The 25781-nt window shown below is 38.2% G+C and overlaps 1 long non-coding RNA gene across 1 annotated transcript in view; it reads left to right on the top strand.

Moving 5' to 3' along the window:
* The window catches only part of LOC123384856, a 126357-nt gene that overhangs the window by 40770 nt on the left and 59806 nt on the right, over positions 1–25781 (top strand). The gene's annotated exons all lie outside the window — the stretch shown is intronic.

Genomic DNA, 25781 nt, shown 5'->3' with positions numbered 1-25781 from the left:
TCAGTATTTTACTATCATTTATTATTTATTATTATTTAATTCCTCTTGGTCTATTTCCCAAGTATTATTTCCCAAGCACTATTTCTTCTTTCTTTCTTTCTTTCTTTCTTTCTTTCTTTCTTTCTTTCTTTCTTTCTTTCTTTCTTTCTTCTTTCTTTCTTTCTTTCTTTCTTTCTTTCTTTCTTCTTTCTTTCTTTCTTTCTTTCTTGCAGTGCTTTAACCATGGTGTATATACTAAGTTGTATATTCCTCTCTCACTAATGATGTAAATATTTTTCATGTTGCTAAATCTTTTTCATTACCACTCATTTTAATCTCTATATAGCACTGGAAGACTGAATATAAACATTTTATGAAATTATCGCTTTATCATTGAAAAGTCTCATGGTTTTCAGGGTTTTTTGTTGTTATAAAGCCTGATGGTCATCTTAATGCTTAACACCTTTCCTACATCTTGGTTTTCTTCTCTTTGAAGGGAATTTACTAAATAGAATTACTGGTTAAAATTACTGGTTTGAATATTTACATGGTTAAATACATTTTATGGGGACCTATTTCTTGAGAAGACATAGATATTTACGTTTTACCAATCATCCTTCTAAATTCCCCCTTTCCAGTCCCCAGGCCCTATCACCAGTCATCTTTCCAAAAGATACAGACCATCGCTGCTGATGTAGAAGTTGACAGATCCCATAGCCAGCATAATTGCTGTCATCCCTATAGCTAGTATAATTCCAACAGAGGTTCTGAATCATTTCACTTCTTAAAGAGGCAAAGCCTAAATTACATCAAAAGCCAAATATGTCCTGAACTTAATTTCCCTTGTTTCCAGACGTAGAGAGTGAAACATTTACCTGCTGAATGAGACTAGCAGTGGCTTAGTAGCTCAGCATGGATTTTGTGTTGTGAGGAGGGTGGGAATTGTAAGCAGCTCACCTATTTCTAGAACAGCATGGAGAAGGCCCTGAAATGAACCAAAGGGATGCAGGAAAAATGGCTTAAATATCGAGCAGCTACCACCTGTCACTCTGGTCTGAGTGGGTGAAATAAATTCATAAATTAAATGAAAGAAAAGAGCTAAAAATAAAATCATACGAAGTGAATGAAGCTGCAACTTTGAATACAAATACAATTCTATGTCTTTGGGTGAAATCCATAACCAGTTTTCGGCAATACCCACCTGACTTGCTCATTGAATTGCAAAATGAGAGAATATAAATCAGAGTTGACGACGAGGTCTTATTTCCCTCTTTAGAGATTTTAACTGAATAATAAATCATACAGATCCAGAATCATGGACCTCTTAGGATTCAGTTCCGTTCTCTTTGTTGGTGCCTACAAACAATAATTCCTACTATGTGATACATGGAGAGAGCAAACCTCCCATCTTCTTGCTGGCACCTTCCGTCCTAATTAAGCAGCTCAGTAAAGGCAGAGAAGATGTGCTTGCTCTAGCCAGAGAGAGCAGAATTGGCGACTCATCTGAGAAATACCCAGGTTTCAGTTTTCTCTGCATGTCGCAATCAAGTTATTTTTTTAATGTAATTTTATTAACTATTACGTGTAATACATAGACATTGGTCTGTTAAAAACTCAAGCACTCTGATATATAGAGAACAATAAATTCTAGTTTTGGCTCATCCCCCCTCTTCAGTCATCCCAAATGCCCTAGAATTAACTTCATCAACATAATTAACCATATAAGCAGCCAATATCTCTCTCTGCATGCTTCTCCTATATATTTACATTCTTTTTATATTTGTATGTATTGTGTTATATACAAACACATTCATATATAGTTTAGGATGTTTAAAAATAATATTGTATTATTCACATTGTTTTATAATTTATTTTAGTAATATGTTTTAGGATATTTCTCTGTATATGTGTGTGTGTGTGTGTGTATATATATATATATATATATATATATATATATATGGCTACCTCATTCTATTTAAATGCATTCAACTTGCAGCAATGGCGTAAATATAGTCATTTACTTCATACTTTGTTATTATTGAAGAACACTTAAATGGTTTCCAGATTTTAACTTTGAGATGCACTGCTGCAGTAAAATGTATGTGTGTGTGTATTTGTAAATGCATCAGGATAGACTTCAAGAAATAAAATAGCTATGTTGGTTAAGACTCAGAGATTTAAACCTTTGATAAACCTTGACAAACCGTTTTTCACAGTATAAAAGAATACTGTCACCCCCCAACACTTGGTAATACTGGATAATATAAATGTATTTGCCAAATTATAACTGAAAAATGTTGCCTCTTATCATTTTTGTTAATCCCTAATTACTACTGAGATTGAATATATTTGTTGAGTGTTTCTTGTCCACATTGTATTTCTTTTACCATGAATTTTCTATCCATATCCTTTCCTATTTTTTTTAACTTGATTTTTTGTATTTTTTACTGATATGTGTGTGTGTATAAAGTTTTTTTCTCTTTGGCCAAAAGTTTTTACTTTTACTTTTTGATTATTTTACTTTTAAGGAAAGTAAAAGATATTTTGTTGACAGTTATATACTAGGAAGAATGTGGTAGATATGGGGGTTGAGGAGAAAAGTGCATTTTATATTGTTCTCTTATTACTAGCGTTGGCCTATAGAGAGAGCCTGCCATACACTTTAGAAAAATAGATAGCATTTTGTAAGATTGGAGAAACATTATGAAATATAACTTTTAAAGATGAAATTGGTATGTACGTAAAATGGCTGACATCTGGCAGGTGCTCGACTCACTTCTATGTTTTAGTTTATATTTTCGTCCAGCATCTAAATCAGGTTTCCAACTGAATCCAGTGGATATCTTTTGTACTAGACAACTTCTGGGTATTACATTTTAAAGTGTAGCTCTTAGCATCGTTACTCATCACCATGTTTCTCTTCCTTGAAGGACAGAGCTCTCTTCCTCATCAATAACAGATAGGTATCAATGGTGAAACCTACAATTTCCTAAATTTAAACAACTGTTATAACCCATGTCCAGTTTCAGAATAAATATTATTTCGATTTCTGTCAATATCCAGATGCTTGAGATAATATCAAATGCCTTCTTCACTTGCATTTTTCACTCATTGTGTTTTCCATGAATGTGAAATGTGTTATGTCATGCTAATGCCACTCTCATTTCTCTTTCTTCGTGGTTCTTTAGGTCACTTTGCTGCTACTAAGAGAATGCCACTTCTTTATAATGATAAACTAACGTAGACATTAATTGATCCCACCTCTTGGTAGCCGTGCCTTTGTATAATCCAGTTTTCTTGTGCCATGGCTTGCTTCTATTAATAGAATACAGCAGAGATAATGGGATATCACTTCTGTGAGCATGTTACATTATAGTGTAACTTCCTGTCTTGTTACCAGACTTTCTACTGACTCCTTCCTTGCTGGCTTTGGTGAAGTAAGTCAGTATATGGAGGGGCCTATTCTGCAAGGGACTGAGGGCAACCTGTGGCTCATAGCCACCAAGGAACTGAGTCCCCAGTCCAAAAACTGAAAGGAACTGCATCCTTCTCCAAACCTGTATGACCTAGGAAACAGATACTCTGTCAGCTGAACTCCAGATGGAGTCCTAGCCATGATGGATCCCTTCACTACAGATGACCCAGCTAAACTATTCATGGATTCCTAACCCATAGAAATAAGAAATATGTCTTGTTTTAAGCTGTTCAGTTTGTGGTAATTTGTTATGCAGCAATAGAAACTCCAGGAAGTCTGACAAAAAAGCTAATACCATTGCCTCTCCGACTAAATCTTGCAGGGAAACACAAATCTGCGACACAGATGAACGAGTGTGTTGGATTACTTTGACATACAAGTCTGGTGCAGGGTTTATAAGAATAGGTCCCTGAGGATTCTGGGGTGAAGAAAAAAAACCAACAAAAAAAAACAAATCACAAGACTACTGTGCTTCAGGACATGGTGTATTGATTCTCTATCTCTTCCCTTCACCTGGAGGGTGCAGTCAGCCTCAACAGAACCCTCCTCTAAGGGTCCTCAATGCTGTATGGCTTTCAGTTCAATGGCTGTTTTAAACTTTTTTTGAGGACCTCAAGCTCTGACTCTGCATTTTATTTGATTCCCTGGCAGTCCCTCTTGACTCTTATGTGACCACAAATCAAGGATTCTTGATGTGCATTCCTTTATAACCCTCTTCTCCACATCAAAATCTTTCACTATCTTCACATAATCTTTCTTGTTTTTCTCCTGTCTTCTCTCTTTAAATGTTCTACACCTTTCCCCTGTGCTTCTAATCTCATTCCCTCCAGCTTGCTGTCCTGCTGGCCTCAATACACCAATTATCCACTCTCTTTGATAACTAGCAGTCCAGTCTTCAACGACTTTCCCATCCCACCAACAAATATCACTTCCTCCTAGCATTCAAACACAAAGAAATAATTCCCCTTCAAACAACAAAACAAATGAGAAAGCAAACAACACCAGACCAAGACACTATTCTTTAATTTGCAACCCATTTGAACTACCCAGAGAAAAATCTAGGGTTAGCCCACCAGAGTTATTCACCAGGGAACCAAAATTTGGAGGACACAAAAATTTAGGAAGAGATTTCAAAAGAAAATGGAAATACAAAGTATCTCTTCTCTAGCAAAACTCCCCAACTACTTCTCTTGCCATTTCTGGCTTCCATATGACTCTAGGTTCAGACCCTTGTCAGGGGACTTAGGTGGAATAAAGGCCAGGTCACAGATAGGTACTTTTCCTCCGCTAATAGCCAGTAGTATGACAGGAAGTCTTTTTGTTTTGTTTTTGTTTGCTTGTTTTTCCTCTTGTCCTGAATCTCTTGAGAGAGCTACTCAGTATGCAGAGTTTGGGGCTATTTTTCTGTCAATCTTTTATTTCACTAAAGAAATAAAAGTTGTTTTTTTACCTACTGCTTCCTCTTTAACCCCTTGCAATCTGGCTCCTGTGGTTCTGGTGAAACTACCTTCAGTAAATTGAATTACCTCTTTACTCAAGTCTTGTATTTCTGATTTCTCCATAACATTTTTATTTTAAAAAAAAATTTTTTTTTCAACGTTTATTTATTTTTGGGACAGAGAGAGACAGAGCATGAACGGGGGAGGGGCAGAGAGAGAGGGAGACACAGAATCGGAAACAGGCTCCAGACTCTGAGCCATCAGCCCAGAGCTTGACGCGGGGCTCGAACCCACGGGCCGCGAGATCATGACCTGGCTGAAGTCGGACGCTTAACCGACTGCGCCACCCAGGCGCCCCCATAACATTTTTAAAAAGTTGGTCATCCCTTGCTTGAAACTCACCTGCTTTTTCTTAGAAAATGCTGAACTCCTATGGCCCTCATTTCTATCACTTGTATCTATTCTTTCTTTGGTTTTTGTCCTTAGCTTATTCTCTGTAAGATCTCCCGTGATGAATACCATTCTCCCTTTATCGCTTTAACTGTGATACTCAAATAGCTTTCTCCACTTTTAACTTCCCTCCTAATCTTGGCATCATCTAGGGATGCCTGGGTGGCTCAGCTGCTTAAGCAGCCGACTTCAACTGAGGACAGGATCTCAGTTTGTGAGTTAGAGCCCCACATGGGGTTCTCTGCTGTCAGAGCAGAACTGCCTTTGGATTCTCTGCCCCTCCCCTGCTTGTACTCTGTCTCTCAAAAACAAATAAACATACATACATACATACATACATACATAAATAAATAAATTTGGCATTATCATTTTCAAATGTCCAAGGGAAATCCCTGCAAGAAATTCCTTCCTCAAGCTCAACAATATCCAGTGAATATTTATATTGTAAATATAAATTGTAATTTATATTGTAAATTGTGATTTACAATTGTAAATATTTATATATAGGTGAATTATAAATATTTATATATATGTCTGTGTACCATTTTATTAACATCTTGATGGCAAGGATCCAGTTTTTCCTTTTCTTTGTTTTTATGTCATTAATGCCTACAATAATTTCTGAAATATAGTGGGTTACCCAATAAAGATTGGCATTGTATGTTTGTGGATGGAATAGCCCTCCTTTGCTCACTAAACGGAATTAAATAGTCATGACCTGTCTTTCTAGCCTCACAATTAGCTCTCCAACCCTCCAAATACCCTGTGTGTTAGAAATCACCATGCCTTTGATAATTCAGTTTCTTTCATCAGAAATGACCTAATTCCCTTCTACTTCCTGGCCCCATGTCTTCATTGTCCTAAAAGGCTATTATGACTGTTTTGACTATATTCCTTCTGTAGCAGAAAAGAATGAAAATAAGCTCCTTTGTTCTTATAAGCCTCATAAGTTTAATTGTGATAAGTGTTAATTATTTTGGAGGAAGAATTTCAAAAGCAACAGGACAGTCTTTTGCTTCTCATGGAAAAGCTGAATGATAATTCTGATGAGCTTACAAACCACTGTTTTGATTCTGTCTCTGGTTTTTTGTTGTTTTTTTTTTTCAAGCCAGGATAGGAGTGGCTTACTTATGTTAAGAACTTTAGTCTTAAGGGGCTCCTGGGTGGCTCAGTCCACTGGGCGTCCAACTTCGGTTCAGGTCATGATCTCAATGGTTTGTGAGTTCTAGCCTGGCGTCAGGCTCTGTGCTGATAGCTCGGAGCCTGGAGCCTGTTTCGGATTCTGTGTCTCCCTCTCTCTCTGCCCCTCCACTGCTCATGCTCTGTCTCTATCTCTCAATAATGAATAAACGTTAAAAAGAAATTAAAAAAAAAAACTTTAGTCTTAAGTGTTGTTTGTGTTAGACAGAAATATATATATATATATATATATATATACATGTATATATATATGTGTATATATATGTGTATATATATATGTGTGTGTGTGTGTGTGTGTGTGTGTGTGTATATATATATGTGTATATATATATATATATATATATATATATATATATATATATATATATTTGACCTCCTGGAAATTTTGGAACTGGAGAGAATTTCAATTTCTATTGATTTACATAAAAGTAGGGACTGGTTTTCTCAGGATCATGTGACTGTTGCCTCCTGGATGTTATCCTGCAGGATGGCAGGTCCTCATATCTCAATCATCCGCTGATTCACTCCCAGAATTCTGTCATTTGCCTCCTTAACGGTTATCTGCATAAAACAATAGCTTGTACAGCTCAGATAATTGGACAGATAGCTGGAGCTCTTGCCTTATATAGGTCTTCCTAAGGTCCTTCATGGCTCCATTTTACCCTTTGAATTTACCTCTAAAATGAATAGCCCTACCACCATGTAATATATAGCCATATGGATATAATTGTGAAAGATGCAAATCCAAAGTTGTGCAATTATAATATGAATGAGGTCTTACTTTCATGAACATAATATGAAATTATGCAGATGCCCTGAATTTATTATTTTTTTTCAAGAATCACAGAATTCCGGAGTTGGCAGGCTGAATGAGCTGTGTTGACATTGTGACTGCCACATGGCGGTGCCACTTTAACTGGTAAACAGAGATATCTGCCATCATTTGACAGGATTAGTTTTACAAATGCATATTTCAAACTAAGTGCGGTCTTTAGGATTCCATCTCTCAAATACAATGCAACCATTTTGCATGCAAATGATAAAAAATTGCTACACAGAAATTCTGCATAATTGCTAATCTGTAATAAGCAAGAAATTTATATGGATGGATAAGAAGAAAGGGCAGAAGAAAAGTCAGACTCCAGGAATAGATGGTGGGGGGAGTGATGAGAGAAGCTGGAATGAGGCATTTGGAACAGAATGAGCAGGGGATAGATCATGGCAAGCACAACACCGATGAGGACAGTGGGAGGGACGTGGGAGCACAGGGGGTAGGGGAGTGGAAGCTCTGGGGATCCCAAGAGGGACTAAGATTCAGGGCAATACTGGCCCCCAAACCATTTCCATTTGGTCCATTTGGCTTCCCAGTGAAGCCACAGAAGACCAGAAAGGGCAGGAACAGAGACTCTGCTCTGAGCTTCAGCTCAGCTGCTGCCCCCTCTCCACCCATCAGCCCAGGATATTCAACCAGCTCCTGTCCACACTGTAGTCTTCCTCCTGTCTTAACTGAGACTCTTCCTTGGCTCTGATCTTGGCTTCTATTCCTCCCTTGTTGTGCCCTGGATCTCTTTCATTCCTTCTTGGATAGACCTGTGGGTTTATTCATTCTACAGAGTGATGCTAGCTACTGTTTAGTGAGTACTTTATACCAGTCTTTGCCTCATGTACTGTATTCAACGATACAAAAAAAACCTATCTCCTCCCTGAAAGGAGTACAGTCCTTATAGCTGGTTTTTTTTTTAATGTTTATTCATATATTTTGAGAGAGAGAGAGAGAGAGAGAGAGAGAGAGAGAGAGAGAGATCAGAGGAGGGGCAGAGAGGGAGGGAGAGAATTCCAAGCAGACTCTACCCTGGAGGTAGGGGCTTGATCTCAAGAACCCTGAGATCACTACCTGAGCTGAAATCAAGAGTCAGATGCTTAACTGACTGAGCCCCCCCAGGCACCCCTAAGTTGTCCTTTTTTAGAGCATAGAGCAAAGATACCTAGCTTTGCTATGTGAACATATTTTGGGGGGTGGGGAGTGGCACTTATTAAGAGCTTATGAGCGGGCTGCTGTCAGACAATGCCTTCAGCTCTTCTGCTATGCTTTTGTTCTAAATATTTGTTTGATGTGTCGATCTCTATTTGTTGTGGTTTTAGACCCCAAGATCTTGCATGGAAATTTAATGTTTCATATAACGATGTACTGAGATTTTATGCAAAAATAGCTTCTCAGCACTTTGTGTAACTCCTTTTACACATTAATTTCTATAATCTTTGAGCAACTGTTATCTGGCGAGAGCTAATGTTACAGTTGCTTCCGGTTCCTGAATGGTTAAGGAGGTTCATACATTTTATTAATGTAATAATAGATTTTATAGTTAACTGAAATATGTAATTATAAGTGCCCACTATCAATATTGCCAGCTTGATGCTTGGGCTGAGATTCGCATTGATTGAAACACTGCAGCTTTAAAATTAATTATGAAGGGAGTTAATGGTCATTTAAGTTTTCCCACATGAGGGGAAGAAGTGGAAGAAAGTATGCCTGGGTAGCAAGTGATAATATATAATATGATAAATGCTTTAGGAGAAGCGTGATGGGGACAAGATTTATTAGCATGACAGGGATCCCTTAACGAATTCCTGTCTGCAGGAGAAACAAAAACAAGCACCAGAAAATCTGCAAGGTAATGTATAAGGAAAGATAAAATGTGGTGGCCAAAGAGAGAGAAGGAGTCACATGGTGTGGTGTGGTCTGGGAACTAGGATTTTTTTTTTTTTTTTTTTTTTTTTTTAGACTTGAATGAGTGGTCCTGCTGAAGCTCTAGGGAGTGAGAGACTAAGGTGGCTTATGATGGAGTCTTTGGAGAATTGTGGATTGTTAATTGGATCTGCTTTCCTGTTCTTCACAAGGCAAATTAAAAAAAAAAAAAAAACCCAAAAACGGAATTTGTTTTTAATTACTTTTAATTGCTGCTGCCCTGCCTTTTTTTTCCCCCAAATAATCCTCCATGGCAAGACTGAATAATGTGGAGCCCTGGGAAGTGTTCAGGTTACAGATACATAGAGTAGTAGACGGATGTTCATTAGAGGCACCAAGGTCATACTGAAAGTGGGGGGAGGGGAGACAAATTCTGGGGCAAGAGGAAACATTTAAAAGAAGGAACTACGGAGCTGAATCCTGAAAAATGAGCAGGATATTTTCTCTGATGGTCTCTCCCCTAACCTCCTACCTGAAAGCCCATGTAACACAGATTTAAGAACAAGGTCTCTGGTCCCGGTTGCCTGGTTCTCATCCAGGATCTACTACCTGCTAGTCATATAGCCTTTGGTAATTTGCTTAATTTCTCTGGGCTTAATTTCCTTCTCTGCAAAATAGGAGTAAATGGAATTACCTATGTTATAGCGTTGTGTCATTTAAAAATGAATGTATTAACAGGTGCCTGGCACATAGCAATGTAATATAAATGTCAGTTATTATTACAGCATATGGCAAAACAAGAGAACGTAATATATGCAAGGAAAGGGTAGGAAGTTTTGTATAACTGGAATTTGGAGTGTGGTTGGGAGATGACAGGAAAAGATATACTGTGAAATGCCTGGTATTCAGGCTAAGGAGTTTGGCTTTTATCCCAAGTACAAATGGAGCCATTGAAAAGGTTTGACGAGGGGAGGGGAGGGGAGGTATTGAATTGTGTCTGGCAAAAACTAAAAAGACATGCTGAAGTTCTAACTCCCAGTAACTCAGAATGTGACGTTATTTAGAAATATGGTCATTGCAGGGGAGCATGGGTGGCTCAGTCAGTGAAGTGTCTGACTTTGGCTTCCATCATGATTTCACGGTTCATGAGTTCAAGCCCAGGGTTGGGCCCTGTGCTGACAGCTCAGAGTCTGGAGCCTGCTTTGGATTCTGTGTCTCCCTCTCTCTCTGTCCCTCCCCTGCTCATGTTTTGTCTTTCTCTGTCTCTCAAAAATGAATAAATGTTAAAATAAATATAAAAAAAAGAAATACAGTCATGGTCATTACAGATATAATTCTTTATGATGAGGTCATGCTGGAGGTTCGTCTCTAGTCCAGTACGACCGAGTGTCTTTAGGAGAAGACAGCCATGAAGAGACAGAGGGAGAATATTGGGTGAAGACAGAGGTGGGAATTAAAGTGATGTGTCTACAAACAGGGAATGCCAAGGATTGAGGGCAGTGACCTGAAGCTGGGAGAGAGATATGGAACAGACTCTCCCTCTGAGCCCTCAGAAGTAACCAACCCCACTGACATCTTGATTCCAGACTTCTAGTCCCCAAAAAGATGAGAGAATACAATTCTGTTGTTTTAAGCCACTCAGTTTGTTATGGCCGCCCTGGGAAGTTCATCTGGGGGTAAGGGGGCTCCAGCTTTAGCTTTAAAAAAATAAAATTATCAACTGAGGTAATTACAGAGTCATCTTTATGTATCTGGAAATTTTCTAGACAAAGAATTTTAAATTTATAAATAAAGAGAAAGTATAGTACAAACAAGCAAGCAAGCACACTCTGGTTTTCACGTGGGGAAATGGAGTAAAGAGAAACAAGATTGAAAGTAGAGAGCAAATTAGAGCTTCTTCTGTTGTCTTGCTCCTGCCTTTGCTTCTAGGGGTTTCTCTCAATGGACCTCAGCTCTAGCTTCCTGTTTCCCAGGGGATTCATCAGTGTGTCAAGTACGGCTCTCCCAAGGGAGCTTCGTCACTGCCTCTCCTGTTCCCACAGGTCATGCTGCCATGTTTAACCACAGCATGCTGCTGGATTGAATTCTCTGGAACCCAGTACTTCCTCAGTATAGGAAAATTATTAAAAAACTTGAACCTCATGACTAGGAAAAGGATTTAAAAGTAAAAAATATACGTAAGAAGAACTCCAATGTTTTAGGATCTATTAGATTTTAAAAAGCAAATAGCTCCAGCTGGTCTAAGTAGATAATTGGCGTGAATTTTAAAAATTAAGGTAGAAGAAAGAATTGTTTCTCTGCAAAGCTGTTTTCCAGGAACTGCAGAAGCAAGCACTGATAACAGTCTAGGCTTGTTTTACCTAATGTTTTTCTCATTGCTGCATACCTACAGTGTATGCCTGTGTGATCAGGTGAAAAATTGCTGGGCAGATATGTGTAAGAACTGACTTATGCTTAATGGAGGTGGCATCACTGGGCAAGAAAAGATGCTGAAGGAGGCTCATTCCGGAGGGAACCAGGCGGCTGGCGCATGCTGTCACTAAACTCAGGCTAGGAATGGAGTTATATAGATTTGGTTAAAAGAGGCAGGCAGCTAGTCTTTAGAATAATAAAGATTTGGACTGTTTGGTTGACTTTTATTTTTTAATTTGTAATTTTATTTCAGAGAGAGAGCATGAGGGTGAGCAGGGGAGTGGGGCTGAGGGGAGAGAGAGAGAGAGAGAGAGAGAGAGAGAGAGAGAGAGAGAGTCAGTCCCAAGCAGGCTCCAAAACTCAGTGAGGAGCCCAAGGCGGGGCTCAGTTCCACTATCCAGCTATCCAGAGATCATGACCTGAGCTGAGATCAAGAGTGAGATACTCAACCAATTGAGCCACCTAAGTGTCCCAAGTTTGCCTTTTTTTTCCATATAGATAATCAATATGATTCCCCAGCAAGAAAGTGGATAAAATTGTACCCCAAACTACAAATTAAAGCAGAACTATCCAAACTGTGCTTCGTGTGACAATGGAGTCCTTTGTAAAGTTAATGGTGTTGGGATGGGGTGTGGGTTTTCTTGTAAATTTCACTGGATTCTACACTATTAATTTTAAAGGGTAGCAAAAATAGATACAATTTCCTAAAAGCTAATAAATTATGGAGAATATCAGCATCCCCCAGTATACCAATATTCTATTGAATATAGCTTGGGATACATGGTATTAAATCATAGTCTTAGAAGGTAACTCAAGCTCATTCCTCTTGAATGAGTATATATAAACAATTTCAGAATTATGGAGATGTTCAGTTGTCTAAATTGTCTTTATTTTTTTAAGTTTTTTTCTTTTCTTTTTTTCTTTTTTTTTTAACATGTATTTATTTATTTTTGAGAGACAGAGAGATAGAGCATGAGTGGGGGAGGGGCAGAGAGAGAGAGGGAGACAAAGAATCTGAAATAGGCTCCAGGCTTTGAGCTGTCAGCACAGAGCCTGACCCAGGGCTGGAACTCACCAACTGGACCACGAGATCATGACCTGAGCTGAAGTAGGCGGCTTAACTGACTGAGCTACCCAGGTCCCCAAGTTTTTTTTATTTTAAAAGAGAGAGAGAGAGAGAGAGAGAGAGAGAGGCGTGCATGCACATGAACAGGAAAAGGGCAGAGAAAGAAAACCAAGCAGGCTCCCGTGCTGTCAGTGCAGAGCCCGATGTGAGGCTTGATCCCACAAACCGTGAGATTATGACCTGAGCCAAAACCAAGAGCGCAATCCCACAAACCATGAAATCATGACCTAAACTGAAACCAAGAGTCAGACATTAACTTGCTGAGCCACCCAGGTGCCCTTGTCTAAATTGTTTTCAGAGGAGACAATTCCTTATCAACCTTATTATTTGGGGTTCTTTACAGTTAGAATGACTTATGTCATGTGAACTCCCTCATGCGAAGGCAGTTGTTTTCTTAATCCGTGTAATTAACAAAAACCAAATTCCCACCCTGTATTAGAATCTCTTTCTCAAAGGCCAACCATGGGGCCTGAACTTCCAAATATTTGTTTTATGTTTGTTTTGGGGGATCATTTCTAGAAAGCTCAGTTAAAATGGAGCCCAAACTTGCAAAGAACAGTCATAAATCCCAGGGATTGGATATATCAGAGATGCTTAGAACTTAGATGGTAGAGAAGGAATCCTAAGAAAAATGACAAAGACATGGAACATGGCACAATTCCCAGGAGAGCTGAGTTAGTGAAGTTCCTAACCATGTTTCTAACATTTCCGGAAGGCTTCTTTCAGGCAGTTGGTCTTTGTGGGAGGGTGTGTGTGGGGGGGTCCTCCAAAATGACAAAGTGACAGCAGATGGAGAAGAGAATGAAGGGAGCCCCTAAATAATTTTCTCTGTGAGCAATCCTGCCCTTAACAAACTCTATCAAGACTTTTTGCCTCCCTGAGGATTATAATCCTCTAAAACAGTACCATTGCTGCAATGACTCTGCTACAACTCACCAGCCACGCTCAGGTGGAGAAAAGGTGGCTAAAATAAAATTTGCATCGTGGATTATATCTTTCTTGATGCCTGGCCAATTTTGCGGCTTCATGTAATTTACACACGATTTCACGAAGCTCAGGATTTAACATCTTTCCATACTAGATGTTTGACAGGTCTTCTCTGTCATTCTCCTTCACGTTTCCCTTTGTATTTTCAGCTCCAACAGATGCAGATTTGCCAAAACGAATGTTAATTGCCTATTTACTGTCTCCCTGCCTGTTCAATTTACTCACAGATCATTTCCTATTCAGAGCCCGGCAGCAGGTTTGTCTCTCATTTACTCCCCTAATCGGCTCAGGTTCTAAGAAAACCACATTTAAAAAAATCCAGCCTTCCCAAACCTCACCTTCATCCACAAAAGGCCTCGCCGCACTCAGAACTGAGCTAGTCCTGCTGGAAGACAGACAGCAAGAAACCAAAGGAAGAAAAAGATCCCTGAGCTGAATTTCTCTTACAGCAAGTCATTAAGAAACAAGGAAGCACTGTCTCTACAGATGCATCTTTCAATAAGCTGAATTTGACCTTCTTAATTTCTTATCCATTCAAGGGTTTTCCCAAAGTTCATCCCTTCTACTTAGCCACTTAGTAGTACATTTTAGTTTCATCTCACTGATTTCAGCACCCCAAATCTTTTATTCCATTTGTTCTGATGGTTAAGCAAAGGAAGAAAGACAAGTGGAAAGCAGATACTGTGACTCATCATGAGAGACGGTTGAAAAGTCTCATCAGCTAGAGCTGAGAGATGAGGAAAAATATGGTCTTGGGAGTATGAGTGTACTTAGAATATATGTTTCCTGGTCACCAGACTATTTGTTTGCAGGTAACAATTCAGATCTGATTTAAGGCTTCAATTTCCCTTGTCAGATGTAAAATTCCCTTGTCAGATGATATATATGTATCATTAGCTATATTGAATAATAAAGGTTAGAGACCAAATAGTTTGTCAGTATCTGCAGAACTAGTGAACATATGTCCAACCTAGGAAATGGAATATAGTCTTGAGAATTTTATTTTCAAACATAAAAGCTCTATGCACAGAGTCGATGCATGCCTGGATTTTGGCATGATGATGCCTATCTATGTCCAGCACAGCCATTATGCTCTTTGCACGTGCAAGCCTCACTCATCAGGGGCAGAAGTGGGTCAGATTAGATCGAGGCCATTATGATGGAATTTGATTTGATTGGAGCAGTATATCTGGGATGACTTTGATTTAGATCAAGGAAAGCCACAGCTTAAGTGATAAACACAAAGGCACTGCTTATAGTTGTGTTGTCCAAACCCGTGGTTACTTAAATTTAATTTTCAGATCATTAAGTAAATTAAAAATTCAGTTCCTGAATCACAATTGCCTCATTTAAAGTGGCTAGTGGCTATTCTAGTGGACAGTACAGGTTTAGACTAATCCCTTCCTTACAGAAAATTTATTACTCAGCACTGATGAAGTGTTACTCTTTTATGGACATTCAGAACAGTCAAGGTAGCTCTGCTCCCAGATAGAATATTCCAGTCTTTATGTCCTTGAAGCAGCCATATTAAAAGAAATAACTGACCTATCTAGATGGGAACTTCCCTTTTTACCATCTGAAGAAGCACCTTGTCTTTACAGAGAATTGAGTTTTTTGTGGGTGGAAGTGGGGTGGCAAAACTTTATTCCTAAATATGGAAGGACAAGGTCACAAAGGAATTTTCTAGTGTAAGAATAGATCTCCTCATTGTCAAAGGCTATATTTTTTATCATGGGAAGGCTAAAACCAGTACATACTGATGGCCTATTACCTGTTTATAAGAGATCATCTCAACTCTCTCGTTTAGTGAGACACTCCTTCCCGCCATAGTGTATTTGGCACTTGGATTTACAGACAGAAATAAGATCATGTTCCTTCTCATCACCTTATTTCTTAACAGGGTCAGATGAGCCTAGACAGCACCATAAACACTAGGGTTTATTCCACCGCCTCTCTTTCTAAGAGTTACTTTCAGGGACGCTTTCTAAAATTTTTTATTTTCTCCCTGGCTATTTGTTCCTGATTGTTTTACCTACATGTGTGGCAGGGCTAGAAATTGGCCATTCTGACAGAAAACAAAGGACAAAACAAAACAAATTAAACCTCTTTAAAGAGGCTATCTCTATTCCCATGAATGAGATCTTTGTTCCCAATCCTTCACTTCTTCTGAGAACTTTGATTTGTCTTGCTTTCTTCCTTTGGGTGCAACCAATCACTTGGGTTTAGACTATGTGCATTAGTCATAAATGGTAAAAAAAAAAAAAAAAAAAAAAAAAACAAAACACTTTAAAGTGAAAATGTGGGGAAAAGTAGGGTAAAAAAAAGTATAGGTGTAATGATCTCAATAATGTTAAAAAAAAAGAAAAGTGGGGGGGCGGGCATAGAAAGTTTGAAAAGAATAAACCACAACAGTAACCACAGTTATCTCTGGGTGGAAGAAATATGGAGTAGGTACGTTTTCTTTCTTATACCATTTTGCATTTAAATAAAACCACTTTTCTTATAAAAAAATCTTTTGAAACAGTATTTGTAATGCTCTGGTTGTATTACAAGAATTCTTTGTTCTCTTTTAACCTATATCAACATAACTAATTTTAAATAATTATATTTGTGTATAATTCTATCTGCATGAAATTTTGGTTTCTATTTTTCTTGAAGAAACATAAATACATTTTAGATAAGAAAACATGAATTGTATGTCAAGAAAGAAGAGACATAGATCTAGCTCTGGAGACCTTGAAGTTTAGAGAAGAAAACAATAAACAGGCTGCATCTTGATGTTGGAATAGAGGGACAAAGTTCTATAAAAAAAAAAAAAGTAAAACAAAACTGAACAGAACAGAAAAGGCTTTATAAAAAAAATGACAGTCAGGTTGGCTCAGGAGTCTACATCATTACCCTGATTAATTTTTAACAGCTTCATTATATTCTAATCGATTGATATGTCAGATTTTACTTAACCTAATTGTCTAATTATAACAATGTCTATGTCTTAGTTACTTTCATGCTCTCACTGCCTTTGGAAGTGCTACTATGATCAACTTTAATTCAAGAATCCTACCCCTAGGAATTCAGCTAAAAGAAATTGTTTAAATGAGAAAAAACCTTTAATATATACATGGTTATAAACATTTTCATGCCTGTTGATGTATGTTACCAAATTATTGTTATTATGATTAACTTAATTATTATTTTATACATTTGTGATTTCTAATTTCATTTTGATCTTTGCTTCATCTTTTAATGTGGGGAAATAGGTTCTACTCACATAAATGAAGTAGAAAAAAGCTTAGGGCAAAAGCCACCACCCCACGGTGGAAGCACTGGAGGTTAGCTAGCCAGATATTGTAATGGGATCACGAGTAACTTGTTATATCACCTGCAGGAAATTACTTTCCATCTGATGCCAATATATTGTTGTGCATTGATCACAAATTCCACTTGCCCACCCAGGCCCTTTGCTTTTTACACACACAAGTTAATGATTACTGTCTGATTGTTTTCTCCACGTTCACATGTCTAAGGTCTTGTTTTCTTCACATTTGCCATGTGGGTAATATCTTGTGAGCTCAGCAAATAAGGAGGTGAAACCCCCTCTTTGGTGCTCTTGTCTCCTCCCAGACATTACTCTCTCGTGTATTCAATTCTGTGCCCACTCTCTTGCTGGACAAGAGAGAACTCTAGACTCACAGTCTGCCACATTTTAACATTTTTGGCATTTGGTCTTTTTTGTCCTTGGTCTTCTTTTCCATTTTTCTGATCTATCATATGTTTGTTCTGAACATTCTTGGTGGGCAGCTGGCCTCAGAATCAGATATTGAGTTGACGGTTCTCACCTAGACTTATAAGTGAGCCATTCTGGATAGTCCATGATCTCTGTAGTGACTAGACTTGAATTATATTTCAATTCAAAGGAAAATAGCTTACATATACTTCTGTGTGGTGAGGACTATCATAAAGTAAAGAATCAAATGAATCATCAAAAATGTAGACAGACAAATCAAACAGTAATATCCATAATATATAAGCACTCTAGAAAATTTGTATGAAAATGATTAATAATTCTAGATTAAAATGGACAATGGCCATGCATACATTTTGTAAAAGAAGAAATACAATGAAATAATGAATATATGAAAGAAACATGTGTGGAATCAGAAAAACACAGCTTAACATAGTGATATACCATTTTTTTTCCCCTGTGAGAAAGACATAAGTTGGAAGTGATTGCTGTATGTAGTGTGGGCAAGAGAGTGGAAAAAAAGGTAGTTTAGCCAGTGTTGGTGTACCTGTGTAGTTCTTTAGAAGGTGATTTGGTGGCAAATATGAACATTTTAAATACACATACTGCATTAGGCAGTTTAGTCTAGGTTATTTTTTTTAATTAATTTTTTTGAGAGAGAGAGCACAAGTAGAGGAGGGGCAGAGAGAGGGGGACAGAGGATCTGAAGCTGGCTTTGTGCTGACAGCAGCCAGCCCGATGCAGGGCTTAAACTCATGAACTGAGAGATCATGACCTGAGCTGAAGTGAGCCACCCAGGCTCCCCAGTTTAGTCTAAATTACACTCTCATGTCCACGAACCCCAAACTATGGTCATTTATAACCACGAAGGCTTACTGCTTTTGTTTCTCCACATATCCATTGTGGGTTGGCTGGCATTCAGGCTGATGAAACACCATTTGTAGGGGTCATCTTATGGGAGGATGAAGGAGAACATATACATCCTAGCTTCTGAAGAGTCCATTTATAGTCCATTTGCTGGCTGGCACACTTGGTGGACCGTGTGACTCTTGATCTTGGGGTTATAAGTAAGTTTGAGCCCGTGTTGGGTGTAGAGATTACCTAAAAATTAAATCTATTTTTAAAAAAAGGTCTGGATGAATATGTAACAAATTACTGACATAATTATCCCTGGGGAACGGGGGTAGAAGGCAGGGAAGGAGAGGGAGAGAATTGTACTTTTTAGTTTTTACATTTCTGTGCTATTTTGTATTATGAAATATCTTACAGAAAATTAATGAAATTACACATGTAGTTAACATGTAATTAAATATGTTAAAATATGGTTACTAAATCTGATCTCAGTAGAGCAATTGAACACTTCTATGAATTCCATTTTACATATTTTTATTGAAAACCCACTTATATTTAGTGTTAGACATAATTGCTTAGTTATATGACCTAATACAATAGCCCAGGCACCTCTGTCTTCTGAACAATAGTTTGGGGCATTTTATTTTATTTTTATTTTTATTTAATTTTATTTATTAAAAAATTTTTAATTTTTATTTATTTATGTTTTAATATGAAATGTATTATCAAATTGGTTTCCATACAACACCCAGTGCTCATCCCAACAGGTGCCCTCCTCAATGCCCATCACCCACCCTCCCTTCTCTCCCACCCCCCATCAACCCTCAGTTTATTCTCAGTTTTTAAGAGTCTCTTATGGTTTGGAACTCGCCCTCTCTAACTTTTTTTTTTCTTCCCCTCCCCCATGGTCTTCTGTTGCAGCCTCTGGAAAACAGGGTGAAGGTTCCTCAGAAAATTAAAAATATATCTACCCTATGACCCAGCAATAGCACTTCTAGGAATTACTCAAGGGATACAGGAGTGCTGACGCATAGGGGCACTTGTACCCCAATGTTTATAGCAGCACTTTCAACAATAGCCAAATTGTGGAAAGAACCTAAATGTCCATCAACTGATGAATGGATAATGTTTATTTATTTTTAGAGAGAGAGAGAGAGAAGGGAGGGAAGAGTCAGAGAGAGAGAGGGAGACAGAGAATCTGAAGCAGGCTCCAGGCTCTGAGCTGTCAACACAGAGCCTGATGCAGGGCTTGAACTCAACAGACCACGAGATCATGAGCTGAGCCAAAGTCAGACACTTAACCGACTGCGCACCCAGGTGCCCCAGTTTGGGCATTTTAAACAGAGAAAACTTTAGAAACTTAAAGATCTATTCTTGTCTGTTTGTTTGTTTGTTTGTTTGTTTATTTATTTATTTATTTATTTATTATTTGTTATTTCATTAAGACATAGTCCTCTTTCTAAATCCAATGTTACATGTGAATCCTCTCCCCAGAAAAATATACTTCAATGTTAACATAACTTTTATATAATTTTACGCGTTTAGGAGCCTATTGATTCCAGTTTAAGAATCTTCCACCCTTAAAATGTTTATAGAAAAAAAGGGAGCCTGGATGGCTTAGTTGGTTAAGCATCCAACTTCAGCTCAGGTCATGATCTCACTGCTTGTGAGTTCAAGCCCCGCATTGGCCTCTGTACTGACAGCTCGGAGCCTGGACCCTGCATCAGATTCTGTGTCTCCCTCTCTATCTGCCCCTCCTTTGCCCATGCTCTGTCTCTCCCTGTCCTTCAAAAATAAATAAACATTAAAAAAAATTTTTTAAATGTTTGCAGAAAAAATATTGTCTTTCTTAGAAACTTATGACTGAAAAAATACTTCTCTATAATGAGACTGCCATGTTGGTGTCACATTCTATTCTGGAGCTGTGCCGTGCTATATAGTAGCTATTAACTATGTGTGTCTGTTTGAATTTGAATTAATTAAAACTAAGCAGCTAAAAATTTAGTTCTTAAGTCACACTGACCACATTTCACACGCTCCATTGCCATGTGCAGCTAGTGCCTACAATATCACAGAGCACAAATAAAGAATATTTCCATCTCTGTAGAAAGCTCTATTGGGCAGTACTGCTCCAGATCAGGTGCTCCAGGCTTCAAAGTGAATAAAGATACAATTTAGATTAAATAATTCTAAATAATAAATTATTTATAGCAAAGTAATATTTCTTCACCTATAGGCACTGTCATATAGGTTATCTTATTTATTCCCCATCACAATTGCGTGAGGGGGGTTATTATCTTCATTTTACAGATGAAGATACCAAAGCCCAGGCAGTTTGAGTTCAGATGACAAACTTTAGCATAATCTGTGCTTTCAAACCCAGACCTTGACCATGCTGGTGAGCGCTCTTTAGTATTCTAAGCTGCCTTTCCTATTCTAAGGCTTCAGGTTCACACCCCTCTGGAAAAAGTAATATTAAAGCTCTGCTCTATCAAAGGTTTCTTATTCATTGTTATGCAGAGAATAACTATTATCTGACTATTTTCTCATATGTTTGTACCGATAGTAATGGGACATCTTGCCTAAAGGCTTACCTGAAGATAGCACAGTGCTCAAGAGTTGGAAAGCTCATTCCTATAACGCATAGTTAGAAATACATAGAAAGGTACTTCTCTTGTTCTGCTTGCCAATGGTGCCCCATTGCTTCAGCATCTGGACCAAGCCATTGTTTAGGCTGTTTGAAACAATCCTACTGAGGATATTTCAGGGGAAAAATTGATATACAAGAAAGCACTTATTGTAATCATCGTATGGCATGAAAATGGCTTTAAAATAATGCTTACGCCTGGAATTCTCTAAAAGCTGAGGTTTTAAACAGGACCTAGACTACACTTGAACTCATTTTTGTTTCCAAAATATCTCTTGGTCAATTAAAGCTGGGGCTAAAAATAATCTATAAATAGCCTATAATTAGGGCTTTCAGGAATCACGTATAGAGTTTGCTACACCAAGGCCAGATGAGGGCTGAAACCTAGCCATTGCTCAGCCCACAAAGTCATGCAGAGCTCAGGTCTGGGTTACTCGGAGTAAGGGCTGGCTTTTTCTAATCTACGTGAGGATGCCATTGGCTTGCCAAGCCGTATTCTCATGGGAGGTTTTCCATGTGGAAAATGCCACACAGAGGGAAAAACTTTTCTGATTTGCTTGATAATATCATGCGTAGATATGTAGCAAAAATTTTTTGAATGACACTTAATTGCCGACATAAAGAACTTCAAGTAGGAGGGGCTGAAAGTACTCACCATTGGATTTGTGCACATTTTAAAGCAAGAAGACAGTTTGAATGCTGATGCCCAAAGCACTGATAAAAAGTGAAATGAATTCTAGAGAAGAGAACTCTGGATAAAGATCAATTCATCTGTTTATTCAATAATTCATTTTGAAGAAAAGCGGCTGTATGTCAGTGTAGTACTTTTCAAGTTGTGATCTGCAGGGCTCTTTAGGGCTTATGTGAGTAGAAGCGAGGCTGGGAGAAAGAACCAGTTGGGCTTCCGATGCCCACTCCTGCTTCAAACAGAGAGCAGCTGAGAGTTAATCCATTTTACATAAGGGACTTCTAACATTTGAAGAAACTCTCATGGCTAAAATATATGTGAAAACAACTACCCTAGAAACTTCACTATAGCTCTACTCTTTGAGTAGTCACCACATAGCAGATAGTCACCGGTATTACCGATTTAATCTTCATGAAAGCCTTCTGTGGTCTTATTATCATCCATTTGTGAAACAGAAAGGTTAGTATCTTATAACTTGTTAATTAATATCTAGTAACTTGTTAATTTCACCTAGCTAGTAAATGGCAAGGCTGAAATTTCAACAAGCTATAACTTCCTTCCTTGATAATGTGCTATCAAGGAATCCTAAACACGGTGTTAGCTCGACTACAATAAAAACAATGCAAACAAAATGTGTATTTTTGGAAAAATAAAATTCATATGAAAAATGAAATTATTAAGACACAGTTTGAGATAAATACAATCCCAATTAATTTTCCTAGAAGGAGCTGTATTTAGAGTATTATGTGGTGACTATTGATTTACATCATTTGTCTGGCTATGTCTTTGGCCGCATAGCTTCTAAACCTGATCCTCTGATCCCAGAGAAAACTCAATAATCATGAAATAATCATTTCTTTCACAGTGTGCATTGAGTCTATTCCCTCTTTTTATCATTATCTCTCCATTGCCTCTCATCTGTAGAATTTTTACCCATTTTTGAGGGTCTTTCTTCTCCTCCCTGATTTCCTCGCCCAGTTTTAACCAATTTCCTCCTCTGAGTTTCTGGAGCATTTTGAATAAAAAATTTCATTATGTGGTTACATATAAAAACATAAATGTGTTGCAATTATCTCTTTATATGTCTTGTAGGACAAGGATTCTACGATTTACCTTTATTACTCCAATATGTATTAGATCTGCAATAAAAGTTAGTTGAATGAGTAAATATAAGAATTAATGACAACCACTGAAACTCCCCACGTCTTGAAAACGTGAACTGTTTAATGTGGTTTCCAAACAGTCTCTCCATCTCGCCTATTCTTCTGCTCCCAGACCCCAGAGGACACTTTACCAACAAGTAAAGGAGGTGATTGATTGATGACCAGCTCTAATGCTCTTTTCTGGTCCTTTCTGAGGCACGTTCATCTCTCCAGCCTTCAGAACGCAACCTTAGGAAGATTTTACTTTTACTCCTCAAAGCTGGGAATGGCTTTTAGTTGTGGAGTGACATTTGATATCACCTCTCCCCACAACAGCTCCAATTAGAAATGAGGACAATGGAAGTTTTAGAAGTTACTAGAGAGATTCTGTATTCTTTCCTTCCCTAATGCTATTCAGTCCCCTTCACTGTTTATATTTTATTTGCGTGATTTCTGGTTTCTGATGCTTCTTTTGGGATGAGGACAAATATCGTGACTTATTCCTTATTTTTTTATATCACCCTTCTTCACCACAGTCTTCATGCAGGACTCGGCAGTGTTCTTTATTAGGTCATTCCTGAGTTATGAAATAAAATGGCTGTCTCTGGTCAATCTCTATACAAAATGCAATATAGCATGCCAGTGCATTGCAGTCATGCTGGTATATTGCATTCTTCATGGTACCTCACACACGTCACTGCTGTGCAAGCAGTAGTTTCAGCCACCATTCTTAAGAAGTTTGTATTTCAGTTAGCAAGAAGTTTTTTTTCTTCTTTACCAGGCACTTGATTGTATGAAGTGTTTCACGTGATCTCATTTGAGATAAATCATCATGGTCCATCATGGTCCCTGCACCTCAGGTCTCATGTGTCACGTGCCTGTCACTCTAACTGGAAGCCTGCATCAGTTATCCATGAGTGGACGTGGCACGAGAATCTTGGGCAATAGTATTCCTTCCTTACTGGATGAACAGTGACTTCAATACAATATTCCCTCTTTTTAAAAATTTTTAAGGTTTACTCATTTTTCAGAGACAGACAAAGCGTGAGTGGGGGAGGGGCAGAGAGAGAAAGACATGGAATCCGAAGCAGGTTCCAGGCTGTGAGCTGTCAGCACAGAGCCAGACATGGGGCTCCAACTCACGGACCGTGAGATCATGGTCTGAGTTGATCTCACTCAACCGGACACTTAACCGACTGAGCCGCCCACGCACCCCAAAAGAATATTCATTTTTATGGAACTTTGGGTATAAGAGACAGAGAGAAGCAGTAGAAAGTATTGAAAGAGGTCATAAACCACTGGAGAGGTGGAGAGAAAATTTGATCAAAGAGAGGAAGAGATGAGGAGACACTGAATGAGAGGCCCCTTCAGTAAGAAAAATGGAAGCCAGTATTTGAATGGACAAAGTAGTCAAGCAGAGCTACTCTAGGCCATTAGTGGTACTGTGGCACCTGGAGAGTAATCCAGCTCCCATGAGCAGTTCAATTTCACTCCCCCCCACCCCCCATTTTTGTAGCTCATGAGGTTACCTAATGCCTCAGGCTCTTTCAGGTTTCTTTGTGAAACATTCTTCTGTCAACACTTTGTGTTAAAGAAAAGATTAAAGGTTAATAACATTTGGGTCAATTAGGACCTTCTAGTTCAAGATTTTGCATATAGACCAATTTCGATTTTAAGCAGTCAGTATACATATGTTCGGTTGGTGTTTATAAATCAGTACAGATCAACTGAAGGTGTACATAGAGCTCCCTATTCAATTTCTCCTCTTTCTATGTCTCATTTTTTGCCATTTCTCTTAAGTACAAGTAACAGAATCTGCCTTTAGGGACCAAAGAATGTCCAAAGAGAATAAACTCAGTCATAATATTAACGGTAAGAAAGAGTTAAGGCAGTTGAGAAAGTTCTGTGTTGTTTCTCAAAAAAACAAATTCTGTTATGTGGCTTCAGTAGGATAAAGAAGGTATGAAATATTTTCCCAATCCTCACAAAGGAATGGGCATATTCCTACACATAGGTATGTGTATTTGCTCTAGCTTGCCCAACTTATAGCAATATTTAACGACCGAATGGTGATCAAGTACTGAACCCGTCAATTTAAGGTATGAAGACGACATGCCTTGTGACTTTAAATGGGAATTACAACCATATGCCTTTGGTGGTTTGGGTATTTAACTGTTTAAGTCAGTGGACTGGATAAATTACTTTTTGGACATCTTCAAAGGTATGATTTTGTGTTCATTTATGAAGGTTGCATAGCAGATTTTAAAATGGGTAAGTGCAGCTTGAACAATAAAAAGATCAGAAATACTTTATCAATGGCTCTGTAGGTTTGTGTTTTAATAGCTTTGTAACATGTAGTAAACACTCTGGGGTATTTCAGTACAAATGATACAGTATTATTAGGAGTTGTAGTAATCATAGATGTGATTAAGAAAGCCCCATGTCATGGTTCATAATGATGATCTTAAATTGTTATCTCTATAAATGTTCTTTTCTGTTCAATTTTCCTACTGTTTTCATTGCCTCTGCAGCTGGTTCAGATAATCTAAAACAAGGACAAAGGTTATTTGAATGAAGGGTGCTACAAGTACAAACACTTTGTAAAGAAACCCAGAATCACATTGCCTAAGTTATAATGGTATTTCCCATGGGTAAAAACTGTTCTCCCAAACCTACTCGGGTGTCCACACACTTTGAAAAAACCATTAGCTGTGGACTTTATTTCTTCTGATTTTGGGGGGAATGCAACAAAGTTCTCAAGGAAGTTTTTATTCTCTTCCTGGGTTTTCTGTTACAAAGCTCAAGGGGAACATATACAAATGGTCAAAATAGTCTGATGACTTTTGGACTGCTAAGTTGAGGTCCCTTGGGGATGTTTACTCTTTCTGACTTACTTCCCTTTCATCTGCGGGGAGGGAATCTCTCCATGAATGAGTTGTTGATGACCACAACTGTA

Source organism: Felis catus, chromosome B1 (genome assembly GCF_018350175.1).
Source record: "Felis catus isolate Fca126 chromosome B1, F.catus_Fca126_mat1.0, whole genome shotgun sequence".
Lineage (NCBI taxonomy): Eukaryota > Metazoa > Chordata > Mammalia > Carnivora > Felidae > Felis > Felis catus.
Note: the sequence above shows the minus strand (reverse complement) of the source record. Positions and strands in the feature narration are given on the sequence as shown.